The 22,348-nt window shown below is 43.0% G+C and overlaps 1 protein-coding gene across 5 annotated transcripts in view; it reads right to left on the bottom strand.

The window, feature by feature from the left end:
- The window catches only part of SGMS1 (sphingomyelin synthase 1), a 103,154-nt gene that overhangs the window by 26,567 nt on the left and 54,239 nt on the right, over window positions 1-22,348 (bottom strand). For 3 of the 5 annotated variants that reach the window (XM_061373849.1, XM_061373848.1, XM_061373850.1), the window contains one exon: window positions 8,593-8,895. The gene's annotated coding sequence lies outside the window, so the exon portion shown is untranslated. Of the gene's footprint in view, window positions 1-1,885; window positions 1,907-8,592; window positions 8,988-22,348 lie in introns of those variants that run through there. The other 2 variants (XM_061373847.1, XM_061373851.1) reach the window with 2 other exon arrangements.

The following is a 22,348-nucleotide window of genomic DNA, read 5'->3' as shown; positions in this document are numbered from 1 at the left end:
CTTTTACTGCGTTGAACTGGTCTTTGGCAGCCAAATTCTAAAAGCCTGACCTTACAGGAACAGCCCAGGAACTGCCATAAGGTACAGGCAAACAGCAAACACAACGGCTGGCACATGAACCAGTCCAGTCCAGATGCAGCACACACATGCACATGGGTAATGTGTTCCCAGCTGAAATGCAAGACATGCCACATGCGGCATCATGTGAATTAAGATTTAAAGGGGAAAACACAAAAGCCAGTAGCTACAGCACAGCACAAGGATACCACATCCCTACGTGTCATGGGAATTTCTCGCTCTCCCCAGAAGGCACAACATGATCTGCAGGAGACAGGTTATCAACAGCAGGGCTGAAAGCTCTCCTCACTTTCTGGAGGAGTAAGGAAGAAGAAACAATACTTAGAAAGACCCTGAGAAAACATGGTACAGCCACAGGGGAGGGGAGCACCAAAGACAGCAACAGCCCAAAAAATCAGGAAACGTGCACTTCCTTAGTTTGCTAAAAGCCAGTTTTTGCCAAGTAACCAATTTCTGTACACTCTTCATTAAATAAAATATGAAGGGCAGGCAGAGATGTAAAATATAAATGCATTCACTTCCATAAGCAACAGGCCCTATTATTGTACGTGCTGCATAAATCTTTAAGGACAATGGGACTTATGTCCCCTAATGGAGGGCACAGAATTCAAGGTCAGTTAGCAGGCAAGGAACTTTCACATTAACAAGTGTTGCATTTATATTTGTGATCCACGCTGCCTAGAAATGGCAGAAACCACTTCAGTTTGTGTATTATTTAGTTAGGCCAAACAGGTAAAAGGCAGACTCAAACCTCAAGAGAAACATCATGTGATTTTGGTGTGGATCTCCACCAAATATAACTTGCAATGGGATGGCAGGACACTCACCAGTTTGGTAATTAAGGCAGAATGGCTGAAATGATCCTTCCAACAGACTTCTCTGCAAAGCTGCCCGAAGCAATGGGAGTAGTTATGAACTGCCCTATTGAAACTGGTTGCTGTATCTGTTTTCCTGCACTTTACCATGCATGTGAGCGCAAACACAATGTCTTTACAATTTCAAGTGTTAGCAGGTGGAAGTATTGCTTTGTCAAATTTCCCTGGGGAAGAGTAATAGCTACCTATAGAAGACTTGCCTCTAATCACCGCCTTTTCTTAGTATTTTTTATTTCAGGCAACTGACTGACATACTATTGCAGTGCTCCTGTTTACAATGCACAACATCTTTCTCTTTTTGTATTCGCAACATCTGATTCAAAAAGCACAGCAGCTTCCAAACAACTGGTGGCTGGCTCCTCAAAGTTCAACTGTGAAAACTGTATCCAGCTGAAAACCACCTTTCACCCTGAAAATTAGATATGTCATCTAAAATACTTTCAGACTACCTTTTTACTGCTCCGTGTGTACAAAGTGGACTTGAGGTGGCCTTCAACTTGCAGCCAGATGAATGAATTCAGGGTGAAGACTGCGCTTAGCTGTACAAGCAGCTTCTCTAAGGACAGGACATGGCAACCTTTCACGCTACTCTTTTCTACCATACAGGCCTATGAAGCTCAACGGGTCCCTGCTGAAGCTCCAGAAATAGCAGGTCTGCCTCAAGCATGGGGAAAACCCAAAGCTCATGGCTGCCTTCTCCTCTGATTATTCAGAGGTTCATAGAATCATAGCATAGTCAGGGTTAGAAAGGACCTTAAGATCATCTAGTTTCAGCCCCCCTGCCACAGGCAGAGACATCTGGCACTAAACCATGTCACCCAAGGCTCTGTCCAGCACAGACTGAACTGAACAGAACTGAAAGTCATCTTCATACCCAAAGTGATTTCTGAGTATAAAATCCCTTTTGCTTATTTTGAAAGGTACTTACAGACAGAAGCTACTCCCTATTTCAAAGCTCTGCTGGATTTATTGATGCAGACCCATGATTCATCAGTACAGCAAGCTGTAGGAGATTAACTGTATTATGCTAGAATCTATTAAAATCAGGAAGAAAAAAAAATAAAAATCAGGAGTATTCATCCCAAACTGACACCTAGGCCAAAAAAAAAGTGAGTGTCCATGACCTCCAGCTTTTTTTCTTACTTTTCTTTACACCAGCAGTAGCATCTTTCTTCCCTCCATTCCCCCATCCCCTGCAGCTTGTGTTTCAGCCCTTCATGTCAGACCCTCCCCAGCCAAGCTGCACATGCTCCAGATTAAAGGTCAACCCGGTTAGGAGAAAATTGGAGCTGCTGCTAAAAGCAGGGCAGTGTGAAACCATCACCCGGAACAGAGGGCAGAGTATTTCAGATAACTGTGACAGGCAGCAAAGCTGGCAGCCCAGTGAGCCCCAGCAGCTTCCTTGTCCTCCTCCCCTTCGAAGGGTTTTTAAAAGGAGAATCAGTCTGAAGGGATGGAGAGAACTGTAAATAAATTATGGCCCTGCTCATCAGTTAGATCAGCTGCACTGAAATGAAAGCCACAGCAGGCTTAGTAATCACTCAAAATAAACTCCTCTGACCAATCACTCCTGTGCTGATGGCTCAATTACGCCTGGGAAGACCATTACAGAACATTAAACATTAACAAAAGCCTGAGCCTGTATTACATCTCTCCCAGATAAATCTAAATCAGTAACTGAGTGCTTTTAGCTTAAGTAATCCTGAATTACTGGATCAATTCTTTTCCCACCTTTTCCTCACAAGTTGCAAAAGCCAGACCACCACATACATGGAAAATGCTTGCAACTAGCCCCTTTGCTAGACAGTTACATTTTTATTATACTGGGAGAATATTTTCACCATTTTAAAATATATATGGTTTGGGAGAGGGTTGTTTATGTAAATACAGTAGCTCAAATCAAAACAGGGGCCAACTGTTCTCCTGGCTTTATGAGGGTTTACTTTAACCTCCCTAGAAGTACTTCTTCATTTCTCTAACAATCCAGCCCCTTAGCAAACAGTTGCACCACGTATTTCTTCTGCAAAAAGAACCATGAAGACAAAAACACTCTTAACATAGCTGAGATTTGCTTTCATTTCTCATTTTGCTTTTGCAATACATTGTTTGCTTTTCCTAGCTTCAAGTTTAATAGGACTAGAGACACCCTTGCTACCTGAAGCGTCTCTTCATTATCTCTGTAACAGTACTAAAACAAAAATAATGTTTCTCAAGGCTTGCCCAGGTCAGACCTTTGCTGTTCTAACCAAGATACACAAACACATTGCCGAAGTCTCAACAATGCCAGGATTTCACTGCGGATTTAGGTAGGGTGTGACTAGTTTAGAACAGATAAACCAAGTCCCCAAAGAAAAGCACGTGGCTGAGATTAAAAGAGAAAATTCAAAACACAAAAAGGCTCAGAAATAATAAGGAAAAATACCAAAGAGCTGGGGACAGTAGGAAACTAAAATTAAAGATGTACCAAAATAACAAGCTGGTGGTCTTCTTACCAAGTCCTCCTCATCCTCAATGCTTAATACTCACCAGTTGCAAAGCACTGGCTTCCCAGTATAAATAAACTGGATTTAACTGAGTTCAACATTTCAGTTTTTAAAGATGAATACAGTATAACAGTGTCAGCATTCCTACAGGTGGAAAATTTGCTTGACTACTTAAGTGCTCTTTTACATTTATACATATCACTGGGACCAACAAATTTTTACTCCAGGTAATATGAAAAGCAGCCTAGTAACAAGGGACAAAGCATGTTGAAACATTTTGAAACTTAGCTGAATAAAACAGGCTGCTTGTCTACAGAATTTTAGTCCAGAGGCTGAAAGAGTAACTTCAATTCTTAAATTAACTTCTAGAAGACAGTAATTCCAGTTTCACAAACAGAGAGGTAAAATTTGACTTTATACCAAGCTCTCAATATGCTTTCATCTACAGCCTCTTGAAAAGAATAAATGCTGTTTGTATTCAAGTTATTTGCTCAGGTAAAGTATTACGTTACAGGTTTTCTGAAATAAGTATTAGATAGCTAAGTATTATTTAGCTATGTTTAAGTAACTGCTATTTTCCCTCCACCATGTCCTGTGTAAGGAATTCCCTATACACATCCTGTGGTACAGTGCACTTACTGGTTTTTAGGGTCCATCTAGGGTGGGTATCTGAGGTATCTGAAATGCCCCTGGATATTTCCTTCTTCATCTGGCACTGAACTGGACTGTTCACTGGTTACTGACATGTGGCTAAACCAAGAGGAGCTCACCTGAACCAAGGAGCAACTTGAGAAATCACAATGTTCTCAAGACTGACAAAGAATTAAAAAAAAATGAAAGCAAACAAAAATACACCCGGGCCCCAAAACCAAAGACAAAAAAAAGAATCAGGAAACAAACTTTCTAGTAAAGAAAATAATGGTTTCCTTAACTGGCTTTTGCCCTTACTTTAAGAAAGGCAACAGAAAACATATCCAGACCAGTTACAAGGACCAGTGATAACCACAAGGAATAGCAATAAACACTGAGTGAAGAGTTGCTGACAAAGCACTGCATAATGGCCACTTCCTAAAAGCAACTCTTAAAAAGCCTGCTGCTTGCAAAGCACACAATATATTTATCTTTGGCTTGTCTGTTGATTACCTTTCTCCTGACACTTTACATGCTTACTGCAAAATAGTCTAAGACTGCAATATTATGACCAAGCAACACATTTACATTTACTAAGTGAAATTATAGCCCCAGTACTTTTTATGTGGGGCTGTTTTTTTTCCCAACTACTCAAACTCTCCCCATAAGCTATCATAATATGAACAAACAGCGAAGTAAAACTCCTTTGCTCTTAACTTGGGTAGACTAACCTGAATTAGCTCAGCCCCAGCTAGAAGTGGCAGCATGCATGCTGTAGCTGTGATTTTTAAAGCCAAGCTGAGCACACAGGAGAACTGACATACAAAGTGCTAAGCTGCTTACCTGAATTCAGCTCCAACTCCTGTGCACCTGAACTTGGGTTGCTTGCACCAGCAGAGTTCAACAAGCCTTTTCTTGGAAGTATCCCTTCCCTTCTGTCTTGTATCCCCACCCTCCTCCCCTGTGCTTGCGTGACTGCATGGGAAAAATTGCTTTTCCTGGTTTTCGTCTGGGTTGTGTGGACAAAGCAGCTGGCTGCGCAGTCACAAGAACATAAGCAAGTCCTTTCCCTTTCGGTGGCAGCAGCGAGTTGTCAGAGCAGCTTGGCTGTATGTTGAAACCCTACCTCGTTTCTTAATCTGCCTTTCTATTATTAACCAGTCATTTCCCCCACCTTCTTTGCCATGCAGACAGCTGCAGAAAGCAGCTGGAGACAACCGAGTACTCCATCAGGCTAATTTTCCTGGCAAAAAAAACCCAAACCCATCCACAGGCCAGTGGTAAGTGCACAAGGGGCAGCAGAGAGAGTCTCAAACACTATCCTGAACCGCTAGCACAAAGTACGTGAGAATGAACAGAACTGTATTCCTTTTCCCTGTCCCTCATGGCTTGGCGACCTGGTTGTCCGAAGGGCTGCTGCTGTCCAGGCTGGCTCTCCTAGGAGAGAGACGCCTTCTGCAAGCCAGCATTACCACGTGATACAGCATTTGAGAGCACTTGCTCCACTACAGAGACCTCCAACAAACTCACGCATCTCTTGGGGAAACATCTGGATTTATATTCTCCTCCAGGTTTGGGTATCTCCTCCAGGTACTTGGTACTAGATGTAACACAGACATGCAGCAAACCCTGAATTCTCTCCTCACATGGTAGAACAGCTTTATAAAGCTCAGCTTTTAAAAGATGATATGCAGCCACCCTGTAAAGTTAGCCAAGCAAAAAGGGCACTTTCCCGAGCAACAAGAGCAGTTTTGAGCTTTCACCAGCACATGGAAACATGGGGCTGTGCAAAGCACTGAGCCATGTGGAATAGCACAAAGCAGGCTTTTGGCTTTGGGATGTGTTGTTTTATTTTTTCTTTGTGTTTCTTTTTTGTTGTTGTGGTTGGTTTGTTGTGGGGGGGGTTGTGTTTGTTGGTGTTATTTTGGGTTTTCTTAGTGTGAGGTCCAGGTTTCAAGACTGTGCTCTCAAGACTTACAGGACCAGCTATACTCAGGAAGAAAACCGAAAATCTCCTTGTAGGACCTTTGGCATCAGACAGCCAGGCTGAGAACTTGGCACCTAAAACAACACAGCTTAGGGAATGCAAAGCCTAACTCCAAGGTCAATTTAGGGAGCTTAAGAATTTAGCTGGAAGTTTTGAGTCATGGGCTTGGATGCAGACAATAAGAACAGCTTAAGCCCTTCTTGAGCTAAGTCCGTTCTCTTTTTTTCAAGCAACAACTTTAAGTACTGCAAATGAGGCTACTGTTGCTGTTCTCCATGATGTGTTTTCATATGCTACATATTTTCTGTATTTTGAGTTACCTGCACATATTTTCTGTACTTCAACTTACTTGCACAAAATAGGCTTACTGCAAACGCAGACAGGCCTTTACATATTATAAGTATCAAATGCCTTGGAGAAATCCATTTCCTACATGCCTACAGAAACAAGTGTCAGGCAAAACAGAAGTCTAGTGTAGAATTAAGCACAGCTAGACCGACAGCAAATCTTCCAAGCTCAAACAGGTTTGAATCCCAGGAAAAAACGATGCTGAGCAAAACAGCCTATTAGCCCTAAACCCATTTAAAATTAAGTTTCATTAAATGAGTTGCAGCATTTACAGGTAGGCATGTGGCAGAAACTGATGTGATTCAGCAACTGCTATGCTGCTGCTGTGGCCAGGGGAGAGAAACCCCACCATGAACACAACGGCCCATATCCACACTCAGCACAGGTGGCAGATAGGTATAAAAACCTGTTCCTCACTACGCACACTAGCAATGGCCCAGGAAAGTACACTGCTCTTGTCAGTTTGTGGATAACCACACATCTTAGTCGCTGGTTTCTGCAAAAATATTCCTGGCCTCAAGTTACTTTAATGAAGAGCTGAATACTGATTCCCACCTCAAGCTGCTTCACAGAACAAGCTTCTTGCTCACATGAAATAAAAGCATCATCTACCTATGGTTTCTCCAGCACAACAACAATGCATGAGCTGATCCCACCAAGCAGCCTGGCATGCTGGGTTCTTTCCCTCTGCCTTAGCTGTACCTGTTCTCTTAGGAAAATATTCTTTACGCATGGGGAGGTGGTCCTCTCCTGTTCTTAATCCACTGAACTAAATTGCTTGATTAACCAGTACAGAAATCACAACAGCAGCAAATACCCGCACATGAAACAAGATCTGCAAGTAACTTGACTTCTCACCTCTGGAAAAAGGGAGTTTCAGAGGTCAAAAGCCTCTTTAGCAGCCTTTACAAGAACTGTGACCATGTGCTAATGATTTACCAGACAGTACTCTAAGCAGGTATTTCATAAGAGTGTGTTTTGTTATGGTCTGCTTTCCTGCCTTCATTTGCACAACCAAATCAACATGCCTACTTCACAAAGGAAGTAGGCATGGTATTACTTAACAGGAAAAGAGGAATTTAATGCTCCTCTAAGCTTGCTTACCCCATCCTGCTTTAGAAAACAACTTTTTTTATATATATACACATACACAGACTAAAAAACAATGCCTGCATAAACACAAACACAGATACACAAAAATACACAAAGAGATGAGCTACTACATGCACAGGGGTTTTAATTTCTTGCCCAAAAGTTGAATAAAAAAAACCAAAACTCAGATTAAAGCATTCAGTTCAGAAGAGATTCACAGTGAGGAGAAAAGGCATCTATGCCAGAAGCACACAAATAGGATCACATACCATGGAGACACCCAGATGTGTACCTAAGAGCTTAATGATAAAGTCATATTCCTCCACCTGAAGCACATTCAGCTCATCAAAAGGATTTCTGTGTTTCCCCATGACTACTTACTGTGTTCCTCTACACGCCCAGGGCCACCCTCCTCTAAAAGCAAAGTATTCACATTTGGGGGCAGTGGGTAACACACATGCGTATCATCACAGTTGCTTTGTACAGCTGCTAAAAAAAAACCAAAACAGTTTCTTGCTCTTACTGTTACTCTCTGTTGCACTCACTGCAATTGCCCTGGGGATACTGGCAGCAATTAAGGAGGGGTTGGGAGATGTGCCCAAGATGGCAAAAGGAACAGCAGCTTGTCCCTGAATTCTGTTTCTGCAAGCAAGCACCACTGCCACACCACATAACTCTGATTACCTCGTACTGGTATGTTGCAAAAAAAAAAATCTCAAAACCCAGAAACCATGGAGAGACTTTACCATGCCTCAATGTCCAGCCACAGTGAGATATGAACCTACTTGACAGAGACATGCGGGACCCTGGACATAATTTGGGGAACAAGACTGGGGTACTTACCAGCCATGTAACTGCTGCCCTGGGTGCTGGCAGCGTGGCTGGCTTTAAGGGGGAAGTGAGGGGACGGAGGACAACCACAAGCTTGAGCGTCACCTTTAAAAATAAATAAATAAATAAATAAAATGCCCAAAAGCCGTATTTTAGATCTTACTGTTGTATGCCAGTCCTCCTGCTTGCTTCCAACCTAGCGCTTCACGAGCAGTTAAACATGCCTCTTAACTAAAATGAGATCATCCAGAGCCAGAGAGATACTCACCTATGGAAATCACGCAGCAGGTAACAGCAGCCAACTTTTCCCAGCTACCAGCCAGACACGATGTTTATGGCAAGAGGAAAGGGAGACAGCAGCGAGGCCTCTGCAAGCTGAAGCGTTTTACGACCCCTCCGCTGCTTCAGCAGAGCGACTCCCGGACCTGAGGCTCCCGCTGGCGTCTCCTTCGTGAGCCGAACTTCCTTCAAATTAAAAGTTGCCTTTCAACTTTCCCGGCACAGGCAGTGTCACACCAGGCTCCGCAAGTACTCCTGTCCTCCCTGCTCCCCAGTCCCGCACAGGAAGCGCCTGGAAACGAAAAGCACGAGAGGTAAGCGGACCAGCACCGGCCACGAAGCAAACGCCCTCCCGCTGCCGCCGCTCCCTCCCCGGCCATAGTGTCTCACCCCGCCGAGTGCGTCAGCAGCGGGCGAGAGGAGGAGACAGAGGAGGAGGACGGACGGGAGCACCAGCCCCGCTGGAGGGCTGCAGTTTCCTACAGCTGACGGCGCAACGCCTCCCAGGAGCTCTGGGTTTTACCAGCAATGTAACAGCTGAAACATGAGGAAATCAAATCATCACATACATTCAGGTCTAATGATTCTTAATGTGTGCAAGTGACCCAAAGCAAAGCCTTGTATTAGTATTACTTTTGAAAGCCTCAAGATGACATTGTGAATCTGTGTCAGTGCAAGGAGAAAGTATTCAGTTTTCCAATATATATAAACACGAGATGTTAAGTCCCACCCTATCCGTAAATAAATAAACTCTACAACAAAACACCACACTAAAACTAAGCAAAATAACAAATGAAGTTTTTGGGCACATCCCACTTTGCAATGAAGTTTTTGGCCACATCCCACTGCTACCAGCAGCGGCAGAGTCCCTGATTGGGCAGCATCACTTGTCCCTGGGGGCATGTACTCAGCCTTTATCCCAAAGATGAACAAAGGACTAGAAACGTATAGGACCAAGAAAGCTACCCCCTGGCAGAGATGAGCTGGAAAGGAAGATGTGAAGCATCCCCAGTGAGCATGACAGGGAGTGGAGGATGTCTACTGGCTGCTCCCCTTGGGACAGCAGGGAAGTCCACATTGAGTCAAAACCACAGTACAAAGCAGACTGAAGCCACATATTGGAAAGACTGATGATCTGAGCAGCACTAGCAGAGTGTTTTTCAGCAGCTTACATGAGAGCAAGGACTCTATGCAGTTCACTGGCTGCTGCATGAGATACTGTCCAGAAGTGAACTCAAGAGGCATATAAAGTGGCCTGTTTCCACTCCAGAGATGAAATAGGGTGGAGGGGGGAGGAGGAAACAGACACTGGTATTAACACATAGTACACCTGAACATCCCTAGAGAGGCAACCTGTTGTCAGTAACACTGAGGAATCTGCAGGGCCACATGGAAGAAATATAGGGTGGAAAAGTCTTTTCTGAAGCCACACAGAGAAATCCTTACATACCAATCTTGTCATACAGAAAAGAAAAAAACAAATGCTTTTAAGGAGCAGTTGGTCTGGGTTTGTGGTTTTGTTGTGGGTGTTTTTTTTAACATATACAATGCCCCCTGAGTATGGCCCACCAGTCCTTGTTCCTAAGACATGTAGACAGCTACGTATCAAATGCAACATGTTCATGAGCAGCTCCTCCACAAAACCAAGAAGCCAAAACAGTCCATGGGTTTGTCAGTAACCTTCAAATACTGGTGAGGACATGGGTGAGGAGCAGGTTTTGATAAAGGACTCTGAACATCAAGTTGTATGTCTGCAAGCACCAATTCAAGGGGAACAGTCAGCATTCTGTTAGTCAGAGTACCCACCCAGTTCGATTGCCTTTTATTAATTTTCTAAGCCTTTTGTTTTAAAGATCAACAAAAAAGCAGTTTGTTTAAACGTCCAACTTGTTCCTTTCTCAAATACTTTCTTTCCTAATTAAGAGTTAAAAACCATAGACTCATTCTCCTCCTGCAGATCACCATTAATATGGGAGATGGCAGACTCCAGCTGAAGTGAACCAACCATTGGACTTCCTTTTTCATAGCTCTTTTAGGAAGGATCTTAACTGTTAAACTGTACCTCCAGAAAGCCAGAGACAAGTCCAACTCAGCCCACTTTATTTAAAAGCCGAGGAGGAAATGCTGATGAGGCACTAGTGAGCTCCCTATGCCTTTCCCCCCCCCCCAACAGTTTTAAAGTAATTGAGCTCTGTAACGCAAAACAGATGCATCTGCCCAACCTCGTCCTACTTTCTAGGAGGGATTCTGGAGCTGAACTGGTAATTACTCAGTACCTAAAGATTTCTTACATGTAATTCAATTGGTATCAATTCTGTAAATTCCTTCCACTGAGCATATATATGAGGAATTAAAGGTTTAATTAGGAGACACAGTACAGGCGTGTACGTGTGCAGGTGACACTTATGTCTACTTTGGACCATTACAGACGTCATGGGACAGCAGAAGTCACCTGGTAAGGACAGAGGCTAACTTAACTACTTACTTCTGACAATAAATGCATTCCTATTTTACAAAAATGCCCTTTTATTAATCCAGCAGATCTTATCTTGCATTTCCCCCACACACACTCCCCATACAGTGATCCACAACTGTATGGGTTAAGTGACCTCAAGGCATGTAATGAAGCCAGCCCTGTTTTCCCACAAGTAAGGTGGGGCCAGAAGGGAGAAGAGATGACAGTTTGACAAGTATTACAGGTACTTAAAAGTGAGCTTTGGGAACAGCTTTTCAACATGTTTAATCATTATGCATTTAAATATTGTATGTGTCCAGACAGATACAACTTAATGCCTGATAAAGTCCTAAGCAAATAAAAAGAAATATACTTAAATTCTTCCAAAGTACATGCAAAGGATTTTTTTCTTCTACACAATTTGACCAGGACATATTTAGCCTAAGGGCTAAAATGGAGAACAGCCTGAACTGATTACATCATTGTCTTTCTATAGGTCTGAACATCTGGGAATGCTGCTCTCAGTTTCATGGCTGCTGTTCTGCTTCATCTCCATCTTCCCATATCATGCTTCAATGTGAGGATGACTATCCACATAAAAATGCCTAAAGAAGAGAGATGACCACCAAGTGTTGACCTGCTTGCTTCATTACTGATGAGAACATGAGCTATGTTACATAACAGTAGATTTAAGATCGACTGCTGGCACCTAACAGAAATAGCTTCTACCAAGCTTCAGTGCCAACGTTTCTTGGTAATTCAAGAGACGCAGGTACTGTCAAGAGAGCAGCCTTCCAGCACCTAAAAGTACAACTGATACACAGAGAGTGGCTTTACCTTCTCCCGTCACTGGAGCAAGAAACATCGTAAACCAGTGACAACTTCTAAAGCAATGCATTTCTTTCTCCTTAAATTAGTAAGCAGCTGTCCCTCCAGTGCAAGGCTTTAAGGAAGGAATACATGCTTGCCTTTTCAGGAGGCATTTCTGCAGGACTCAGCAAGGAGGTATATGGCTTGCTGGCTCCTGAGGATCACTACCAGCACAAAAGCGGGTACAAGTTCAAAGACCAATTACCAATTCTTAGGATCAACACCTATCAGAGAAGACACATTCATATTGCTTCACATGAGCATTATAAATCCATACATCCACCACACATATCCCAAGAACCTTTTAAGCTGTTTGTTTGTTTGTTTGTTTGGGGGGGGGGAATTGTTCATTTGTTTGGGGCTTTTTTGTGTTTTGTTCCTTCAAGTAACTTGATTCTGGTCACTGATATAACAGGGGAAATAAGTGCTACAGCAGCATTAAAAAGCTACTTTAACCGTCATTTGTTTCAAAACACTTTAAAATACTACATTCAACAACAACAAGGACAAATTTTTAAAAATTATAAAAACCAGATAGCCAATTCCCTTCACAGTGAAGCTATTTGGTCTTAACTACAATGCTCATTTGAGAGGATACATTAGCAATTGCACTGTTTGCTATAAGCATCAAACCTTCTACTTAGGCTTTAGAATCACAATATGCTGAACAATCCATGCCATTCTAAAATTGCTGCTTATTACTCTTTCAGCACTTTCACCCCACAAAACAAGTGACCTAGTTTATAGCAAACTCACTGTGCAATCTGTTACACAGATTTATCCAGAGATGCTGTGAATGTAACAAATCCTGTTGCTTATTATTTATATCAAGTTTCTTACTCCTTCCAGCTCCAAGCTGGGATTTTTTAACCACCTTTCTTAAGCTGAAATGTCTTCACAAACAAAATCTTCACACAGAAAACTGAGGACATTGCTATGTTTTGAACAGCTCTGGCAGAGACCTTCCAGCACATCTGCTTTTTGATCCAAAAATGAAGCCCTTTTTATTAAAGATGCAAAAATCAGTCATTCCTAAAACAAACCTGTTCTGGCCATCAAGGCTCCACCATATCTTTTGCAGGTTTTCAACCAGCAAATATATATTTTCCTGTTTGATATAACACATCATCTTGAAGGCCAGAAGCTTAAAAAAAGGCACAGTGGACACTCCCCCACTCTACTACCTTTCCTACTGAGAAATGACCTGAAATTTGATTACATCTATGGTATAATAATAATTTATTATTACTACATCTGTATTACAGCACTAACAGCCATTGCAACTTCTTATGTGCAAGGCTGTTAAGAATGGGCAGTTGCTTTTCAAACTGAAAAAAATGTCATTAAATTTCCTGTAATGGGCTTCTGATATATACTCGAAATACTAAAAGGTTGAGTTTAAAATCTATGAAGTATTAATAAAAAAATTTCTAGAAATGCCAGGTTAAGTGTTTAGGTGTATCAAGCACAAAGGGTGGTTCCAGGGTGCAGATGTACTCATCAGCTCCAGCAATTAAGCTTCCATGGAAAATGCTGTGTCATGTAACTTGTGACTCGTGGAGCAATGTCTGGAGGAAACCATACTTCTCTTTCTTTTCCTATAGAAAGCTCAACCTGCTTTTGATTTGAACCGTATTACCTGAACAAAAAATCTTTCCTCCGACAAAGAAGCTAATTTCATCATCGCTTGTGTGAGCATGCGTACAAGGACAAAGGTGTGTTTTAAATCACTTGCAAAGAGGATGATCATGCAACTTGGTAGCAAACCACTGTCTTCTGGAAACATCCCCTGCTCCTCCTTCAGAAGTGAATTAAGAAACGTGTCACGTTTTATTTTAACGCATGTTTGTACTTTGACCTCAAGTCAGTTTTGCAACCTCCCAATGCTTTGGCTCGCTAACCGACTCCTAGGCAGCTCCCAGTTCACTCCCCTTCTGCATATGACCCTGGGCACAGTCACAGGACTGCACCATGTTGCAACAGCTCTAATGGGTCACACATACACATGCATTCCTGTGCACTCACTGTGACTAAAATCCATAAAAAGGATGGCAGAAATATCAGTGGGATCCCTGGAGGTTCACCAGGACATGAGACCTTTTGCTACTGATGAAGCGATCGATCCTCCATGCCACTTGTGTTGTCCAAGCCACGGAAGCAGCTTAAATCTCTGGGGTTGTTGTCTAATCGGCATCATCTTTCTAAATGGATAAAAATCATTTTGCTCATCATATGTGCTTCCCTGGGCTACAAGGTGTGTACACCCTTATCCTGGTTAAACACCATTGGCTGCCCTTTAGATAGAGAAGAACTAAGATCTTCTCATTAGCAGCTTTGCCATTAGAAGCTAAGGCTGCCCTAAAAAGTCAAGCTCCCAGCATCTCTTCAGAAACAAGAGAAAAAAAAGGTAGCACACTGTTACGGCAATTCACTTTCATACAGGAGATGTGCAATCAGATACCAAGTTGAAAACAGGTGTTTAATACCACTGGGATCACATTTTAACCTAGAAGAGTGAAGCTTTCCATAAAAGAGAAAAATATAAACAATACACCCTTTTCAAACTCACCACCTCAACTGGAAGTGCATTTTGCACACAGCAGGGCGTTATTCACACGTGACTATATGTCGCATCCAGCTACAGCACTCCCAGCTTGTGAAGTGCCACTCCTATTCTCTGTTCCACTTATTTTTAAGTCTCATTATCCAGCTGTGTCAAAATGCTCTGGTTAAAGTCACTGCCTCAGAACATCAATTTGGTTGTATTTCTTCCAAACCCCAAATTGCAACCCAAGGGCCTCTGTTTACAGAAAGGCAACAAATACCGTAATGGGACACACAGGTAGCACCATTGATTTTTCCATCATAGGTAGCACCACTGACTTTTCCATCAAAGAGTTAATTCCTTTGTTATTTGTCCCATATCTTGCTACAATGTTACTGGTTTTGTATACCAGTACTTTGGCACCTATCAGCTGCTCTGGCTTCTTTAAAGCTTTTGACAGATCCAGTTGGCCTTATCCAGAAACATGGCATGTAGTGATGGATGCCAGTTGCTGCTGTCATCCAAGAATCAATCAAGAACCTTTCAGGAAAATACCCTTGCTCATTTTAAGTATGGCTGGCTGGATATAGCAAGTCACTAATTTATTATGCATAAAGGGAGCCAAAATACCCATACTTGGGTACTGCAGTCACTGCAAGCAAAATACTTCTCCTTTCATGAAAAAAAAAATAAAAGGAAAAGAAAAAAAGGAGTTTATACTGAATTCACATTTCATGAACTCACGGTACCACCGGTTTGTAGGCCTGCCCAACAATCCCTATATTAAATGGTTTAATATTGTATACAAGGTTTAATATCACACTAATACTGATCTTTATGCCATGAAGGAGCAGAGATAGAAGATCTGGTGATTTTCTCCCCATTTCCTCTATTTTGCAGCAGCAGCACTGTGCCCTTCTTCAAATACCAACTTCATGCTCTGCTGATGCTATCTCTTGCTCTTCAAAGAAGGACCTAAAAGAAGCCAACACCTTCCAGCACAATTAGAAGCTTCTTACAAAAAACCCAAAACTGAGGAAAAAAAAACCCAAACCACCCCCCCTCCACAAAAAAAAACCGAAGAAACAAAAAACCCAAAGGACACCTCCCCAAAACAAACAAAATCACACACACACACAAAAAAAACCCACACAAACAAAAATAAAACTCCAAACAAACAAAAAACCAAGCAACCAACAACAACAAAACCGTGAGTTAATAGGTGGCCATGTTTCATGCTAAAAATCAACAACAGGTCTCCTGGGTGTGGAGGGCTTTTTTTTCCTGTTAAACATAAACTAACCCAGTCTCCACACCCTGAGTATTTCTTTGCACACCGTGAAGACTCACACAAAATACAAGCCAGAGAGAAATCCAACTCCTTAATTTGCAGTATACTTTTGCAGCACCTCAGTAGGACATTTCATTATCCCAAACACACAACCTGTACCTGCTGCTCATGCAATGACCATTTTCTTTCCAGGACCCAGTTAGGAAATCCAGAACAACATATATGCTACTCAAAGACTTTGAAGATAAAACACAAGCCAGTTATCAAATAATCACTGCTTCTGTCTCCCTTCCCTCCCCCCCAAATAACTGAGAGTATTCACAGGTTAAACTGCACTGATTCAGACATATTCACCTATCCAATACCTTATTAATAAGCATGATGTGGATTAATACTGCAAATTAGGGCTTCAAATATATACTTTCTTCATCCCATGGGCAAAAGGAACAACACTAAAGAGACAATAAGGAGCTATCTCTGAGGACCACAGGGTGTTTCATTCCCAACATCCTGTGTCAGTGCAATGGGTGTTATCACCGCTTTACACATGGGTGAGCCCTGCGATCCCTTCATTGCAACACACATCCTCCTCTTGTTACATAGTGAGTGCTACAAGTTTACCTGGGTTCAAAGGATGACCAGATGAATTCGGAGCAGTAAAGGAGAAATGACGCTCAGGAAGCCTGAGCCATTCATCACTAGAGGCTCAAAGAGCTTACTGGGAAGTGTGTTTATATATACCTCTTTAGGCCCCTCCCAACAAGAAAGGGGAACATACAGCAGTGCCAACACAGGCGCAAGCTGGTTTTGGAATTAACTCAAAATCTAACTGTACTTACATGATCCAACTGTGATAAAAATGTTCCCAAACCCTATTTTCAGGCACTGGCCCATTACACCTTGTTTTTATAACCTTAGCCTCTTTGATGTATATGAGAAACAAGAAAGGATAAAGACCAAAGTGCTCCCTGCTTAGCACAGGTTTTGTGCTCCAGGCCCACAAGGCTTGGCTGTCCCATAGGGCAAGCATGTAATGCTTCTGGTGGGAAGCATCACTTGGAGAAGCAAAGGGACAGAACACAAAACATGGCAAGGTAAAAAAAAAAAAAAACGAAAATATTAGAGACTGTTACAAAACACCAGCACTATCTTCCACTTCCATCTGCTTGTTTCAAGATGGGACCTTTGATTCATTTATGGGTTTTCCCTCTGGTGAACACACCAGACTGGGAAGTAACTTCCTCTAGCTCAATTTATTCCTAAAGGAAGTACAAGCATCAGCTCTCCATAAGCATTAAAAATGACAGACTGGTATTTCCACCAGGACCATTAAAACTCTGCTTCCTTGCATGTGTATGCCCCCAAAAGATCAGTATTTACTGAAATCCCAATTCACGGCACTTCTTACATGTCCACTTTCCTACAAGCACCTGCATTTGTGTCTGACTACAATGGCAAGCACCAGCTTGAACACGGACTTGAAAGAACTTCATCCTGTTCCCACCAAAGCCAAGTCTCAGCAACCACAAAAGGCATTGCGCATCCAAGGCAGAAGCTGAAGCCCATTTTCTGGCACATCTTGAGTTCTGCTTAGGTGCAGCATGTACCTGCATAGGATGAGGCTTGATGCATATCAATTTCTCAGTCTCTTTGGGAGTTATGTACTTTAGAAGAAAAAAAACACAGAGATTTAATTTGCAAGTAAGCAGCAGATTTCATGTCAACTCACTTTCTACTGATACGGTTAGCTTTAATGACCAAGGATATGTCCACAGCCTATATATAGCCTTACTAGAGAAACTACTAGGTGTTCTCTCAATACTAAAAATCCCTATATTTACAATGTAAAATGCTGCAGCATACACAGAGCAGCAACTGCTGAATCAAGCCATGGCCAAATACCTTCTCCCTGGCATTCATAAAACATATTTTGGCTGGCATTTACTGTGTTTACACTTGCATTTCTTTTCTTTAGACCAGTCACAACAAAAAAGGCTACATACATCTTTTCAAAACCTACACAGGAGACCAACACAGCACTGAACCTAATTAGTACCCATCCTGCAAGTCCCTGTATGATCAAAGCATAAACGATACCCTGCTGCCTCTTGTTTATTCCCAAAGGATTATGCAAACTCAGAAATAACTGGAGCTGACTCTGTGCAAACTGGGTGGAGTAGATGGGTGTATCTAATTGTAGACACCACCATCCTTCCTGTGCTCTCAGAATCCTGAGTCAAAGAAACCGCTCGTTTCTTTTTAAAGACCTTTCTTAACTACTCCCAAAGGATGACGTTGGATTTTAATTGTGTTGCACGCTATGATTTCCTAGAGTAAGGAATTAGTTTCTTCCCAATCCACACATAAGAGAACTAATCCAGAATAGTATTTCCACAGACCTTCCGCTGACTGTTTAATGTTCTGTTTCATAAAAATCCATCAGAGGTTTTACCCCTGCAGTTACAGTTCACAAAAACGCAACTCTGCAATGAGTTTAAAATATCTAACAGGGACTACAAAAGAGCAAAGGTAAATACTTGAGCTTTCTAGAGAGGTGGCCTTGCTTCCTTTCCTGTTTATTTATGCAGTAACTGTTAGATTTGCTTGGTGATTGGCATACCTGCAAAAACACAGCGCTCACACATGCTCAGCTTCACACTATGCCCTCAAAAAACCTCAAGCCTTGAAGTAGTGCTACTTTCTGTATCTTTTACAGCTCACAAGTAGCAATAAGTAGCAAAGGAAGCTTCAGACCTCAGAAAACTGACGCTTAAACCAAACAGGCCTTATTTTGCAAACCATCTTACAAGCAGAATATAGATTACTCAACCTACATCTTGACAAAACTATCATCCAAATTCATTTTTTTAGATTTAAACTGAGCACATCTCGTGGTTTAAGCCCAGCTGGTAACCCAGAACCACGCAACTGCTTGCTCACTCCCCCCCTTTCCTCCCCCTGCTCCCAGAGGGATGTCCTGCTGAACCCAGGACAGTACAATAAAAACAAAGTCTTGGTAAGGTTTTGAGAAGCCAGACCTCCGAATTGCTTAGAAAGCCCAAGATGAGTTGAAACTCAATTTTACCATACTGAATGTAGTGCAGTAACAATATTTGGAGGGTGAGAAGAAAAAGCCTGTCTGCATCACCTATGTAAATCGCTGTAATTTTAACTTTGCAGCAGTACCTTTCAAATGTGTGTGAGGGGGGATGCGCAGTCCCTGAGCACTGATGCTGTGCATGCAAGCACTGATGAGATCCACCCTTGCTGGATTATCAAAGAACCATTGTCTTCAAACCTAAAAGTGTTCATCAATTTGTTTCACAGGTCCTACCTAAAATACTAACCCAGTGTTTAACACCTCTGCCCCCAACACAACACTGTAATTAGAACTCCCAGTTTTGTGTGGCTGTTTGTCACTAGGTTCAACAGAAAAAGGCCTCTTTCCTTCACAGGCTTCCTGTCCTTCCCAGGTGATAATTTTCTATCACTCTTTACAACCCCTCTCCCCTTCTCACTAAGAGGAGAAGAACACCACCTTGTGTATTTGGTTTTGGTTTGGCTAAGAGATTGCTTCCAAAGTGAACACTCCTGCAACATCACAGGGTATATATATATAGACACAGGGCAGGAGGAGAATTAAAAAAATACAGCCCTTCTGTAGGTACTCAGTTACATTACAAAAGATGCAAGTAGGGGAAAGTCTCAAAAGTCTTGATTTTTCTAAAGCCACATGCACAATGTTGACTCAGACACTAAAGCCAGGTTTAACAACCCAACGAAAAAATTGCATCCATCCAATAACAGGAAGTTTCTCACATATGCCTGGCTTTTGCCAGAAGACATGATATTTCTGCTTGGCAAAGGCTGCCAACCTGGCAGCTCATACACATTTTTGCATGTCCAACTAAACTTCAGGAAAGCCACTTTTGATATCTGCTGAAGAAACAACACAGCATGGCAGAAGTTGGTTGATATTCAAGGACCACCTACTACAAGCTCAGGAGTGTTGCATCCCAACCAGAAGGACGTGCAGCAGGAGGGCCAGGAGACCTACTTGGATGGATAAGGAGCTGCTGAGGAAACTCTGAAGCAAAAAAGAGGCTTATAAAAGCTGGAAACAAGGACAGGCAGCCTGGGAAGAATACAGGGACATTGTCTGTGAAGCTACAGACCAGGTTAGGAAAGCTAAGGCCCAGTTAGAATTAAACTTGGCTAGGGATGTTAAGGACAACAGGAAGGGATTCTAGAGGTACGTAGTGAATAAAAGACAGACTAGGGACAACACAGGCCCCCTCCAGAAGATATCAGGAGAACTGGCTACCCTGGATTTGAAGAAGGCTGTAGGAGGTTCTTAATGGCTTCTTTACCTCAGTCTTCACTGTCAAATGCTCTGACTGCACCACCCAAGTCTTGGAAGGCAGACGCAGGGACTGTGAGAATGAAGACCTTGGGCCCACCATAGGACAGGATTTGGTTCAAGACCATCTTAAGAACCATCCAGAGGGACCTTGACACACCTGTTAGGTGGGCTGATGGCAACCTTATGAGGTTTAACCATGACAAGTGCAAGGTTCTAGACCTGGGTCAGAGCAATCCCAGACACAGCTACAGGCTGGGCAGAGAAGAGATTGAGAGCAGCCCTGTGGAGAAGGACTTTGGGGTGCTGGTCGATGAGAAAATGAACATGAGCCAGCTTCAGTGTGCACTCACAGCCCAGAAAGCCAACTGTATCCTGGGCTGCATCAAAAGCAGCGTGACCAGCAGGTCGAAGGAGGTGATCCTGCCCCTCTACTCTGCTCTCCTGAGACCTCATTTGGAGTACTGTGTGCAGCTCTGGTGTCCTCAACATAAAAAGGACATGGAACTGTTGGAACAAGTCCAGAGGAGGGCCACGAGGATGATCAGGGGACTGGAGCACCTCCTGTATGAAGACAGGCTGAGAAAGTTGGGGCTGTTAAGTCTGAAGAAGAGAAGGCTGCGTGGAGACCTCATAGCAGCCTTCCAGTATCTGAAGGGGGGCTATAGGGATGCTGGGGATAGACTATTCATTAGGAACTGTATTGACAGGACAAGGGGTAATGGCTCCAAATGTAAACAGGGGAAGTTTAGACTGGATATAAGGAAGAAGTTCTTTACTGTGAGGGTGGTGAGGCACTGGAATGGGTTGCCCAGGGAAGTTGTGAATGCTCCATCCCTGGCAGTGTTCAAGGCCAGGCTGGACAGCCTTGGGCGACATGGTTTAGTGTGAGGAGTCCCTGCCCATGAGAGGGGGGCTGGAACTCAATGATCTTAAGGTCCTTTCCAACCCTAACTATTCTATGATTCTATGATTCTACTCTAAGTAATCAGAGAGGTTTCTGGAGTGCACTGGTGACAAAGACATTTTCCTAACAAATGGTTCAGGGAGCCAACCAGGAGAGGTGCTCTGCTGGACCTCACACTTACAAACAAGAACTGATCAAAGATGTGAAGGTCACGGCATCGACCATGAGATGGTGGAGTTCAGGACACAGAGAGGAAGGAGCCGGGGAAAAAAACTCTGTCACAGCCCTGGACTTCAGGAGAGCATACTTCAGCATCTTCACGGATGTGCTTGAAGAATCAAATGGGATACAGCCTTGCAGAGGAGTCCAGAAGAGCTGGTTGATATTAATGGATCATCTCCTCCAAACTGAAGAAGACCTCATCCCAACAAGCAGGTAATCAAGCTGAGGAGGCCTACACGGAGGAGCAAAGAGCTCCTGATCAAACCCGAGTGCAAACAAAGTGCAGCAGCAGGGACAGGTGACCCAGGAGCAATCTGGGAACACTGGTCATGCAAGGATGGGGTTAAGAGAGGCAAAGCCCATCTGGAGTTGAATCTGGCAAGGGATGTGAAGGGTGAATGTAAGATTGACCTTCAGGAATTGCAGGCCCCTGAGACCACAGGGGAAGCCCAGAGCAAGAACCCTTACTTACCCTTCTACTTACCCTTAGTAGAAGAGGAACAAGTTAGGGAACAGCAGACTGGACATACATCATTCCATGGGACCCAACAGGATGGACCCATGAGTGCTAAGGGATCTGTCTGATGACAGTGAGAGGGCACACTTGATTATCTTTGAATAGTCAATGCCAACTGGGAGACGTTCCAGATGACTGGAGGAAAACAAATGTCACTCCTGTCTTCAGTAAGGGCAAGGAAATGGATCTGAGGAACTACAGGTCAGTAAGCCTCACTTTGTCCCTGAGAAAGAGCAGCTAATGCTAGAAAACAGTTCCAGGCACTTTGAAGGACAAGAGGGTGATCAGGAACAGTCAGCATGGATTTATGAAGAGGAAGGAGCAGAGAAATCATGCTTGACCAGCCTGACCTCCTCTTACAACCAAACAACTGGCTTGGTGGATGAGAGGAGTGCAGATGATGTTGCCTATCTTGACTTCAGCAAGACTTACAACACCAGATCTTATTCTCAGACAAGCTGGAAAAGTATAGACTAGGCAACTGGACACTGAGGTGGACTGAAAACTGGCTGAATGGTCAGGCTCAGAGGGTTGTGATCAGTGGCACAAAGTCCAGCTGAAGGCAAGACACTAGTGGC

Source organism: Neopsephotus bourkii, unplaced genomic scaffold, assembly GCF_033783945.1.
Source record: "Neopsephotus bourkii isolate Nb327-2 ecotype Australia unplaced genomic scaffold, CSIRO-AGI_Nbou_v1 NB_1634, whole genome shotgun sequence".
NCBI lineage: Eukaryota > Metazoa > Chordata > Aves > Psittaciformes > Psittacidae > Neopsephotus > Neopsephotus bourkii.
This window is presented reverse-complemented; position numbering and strand designations above follow the sequence as displayed.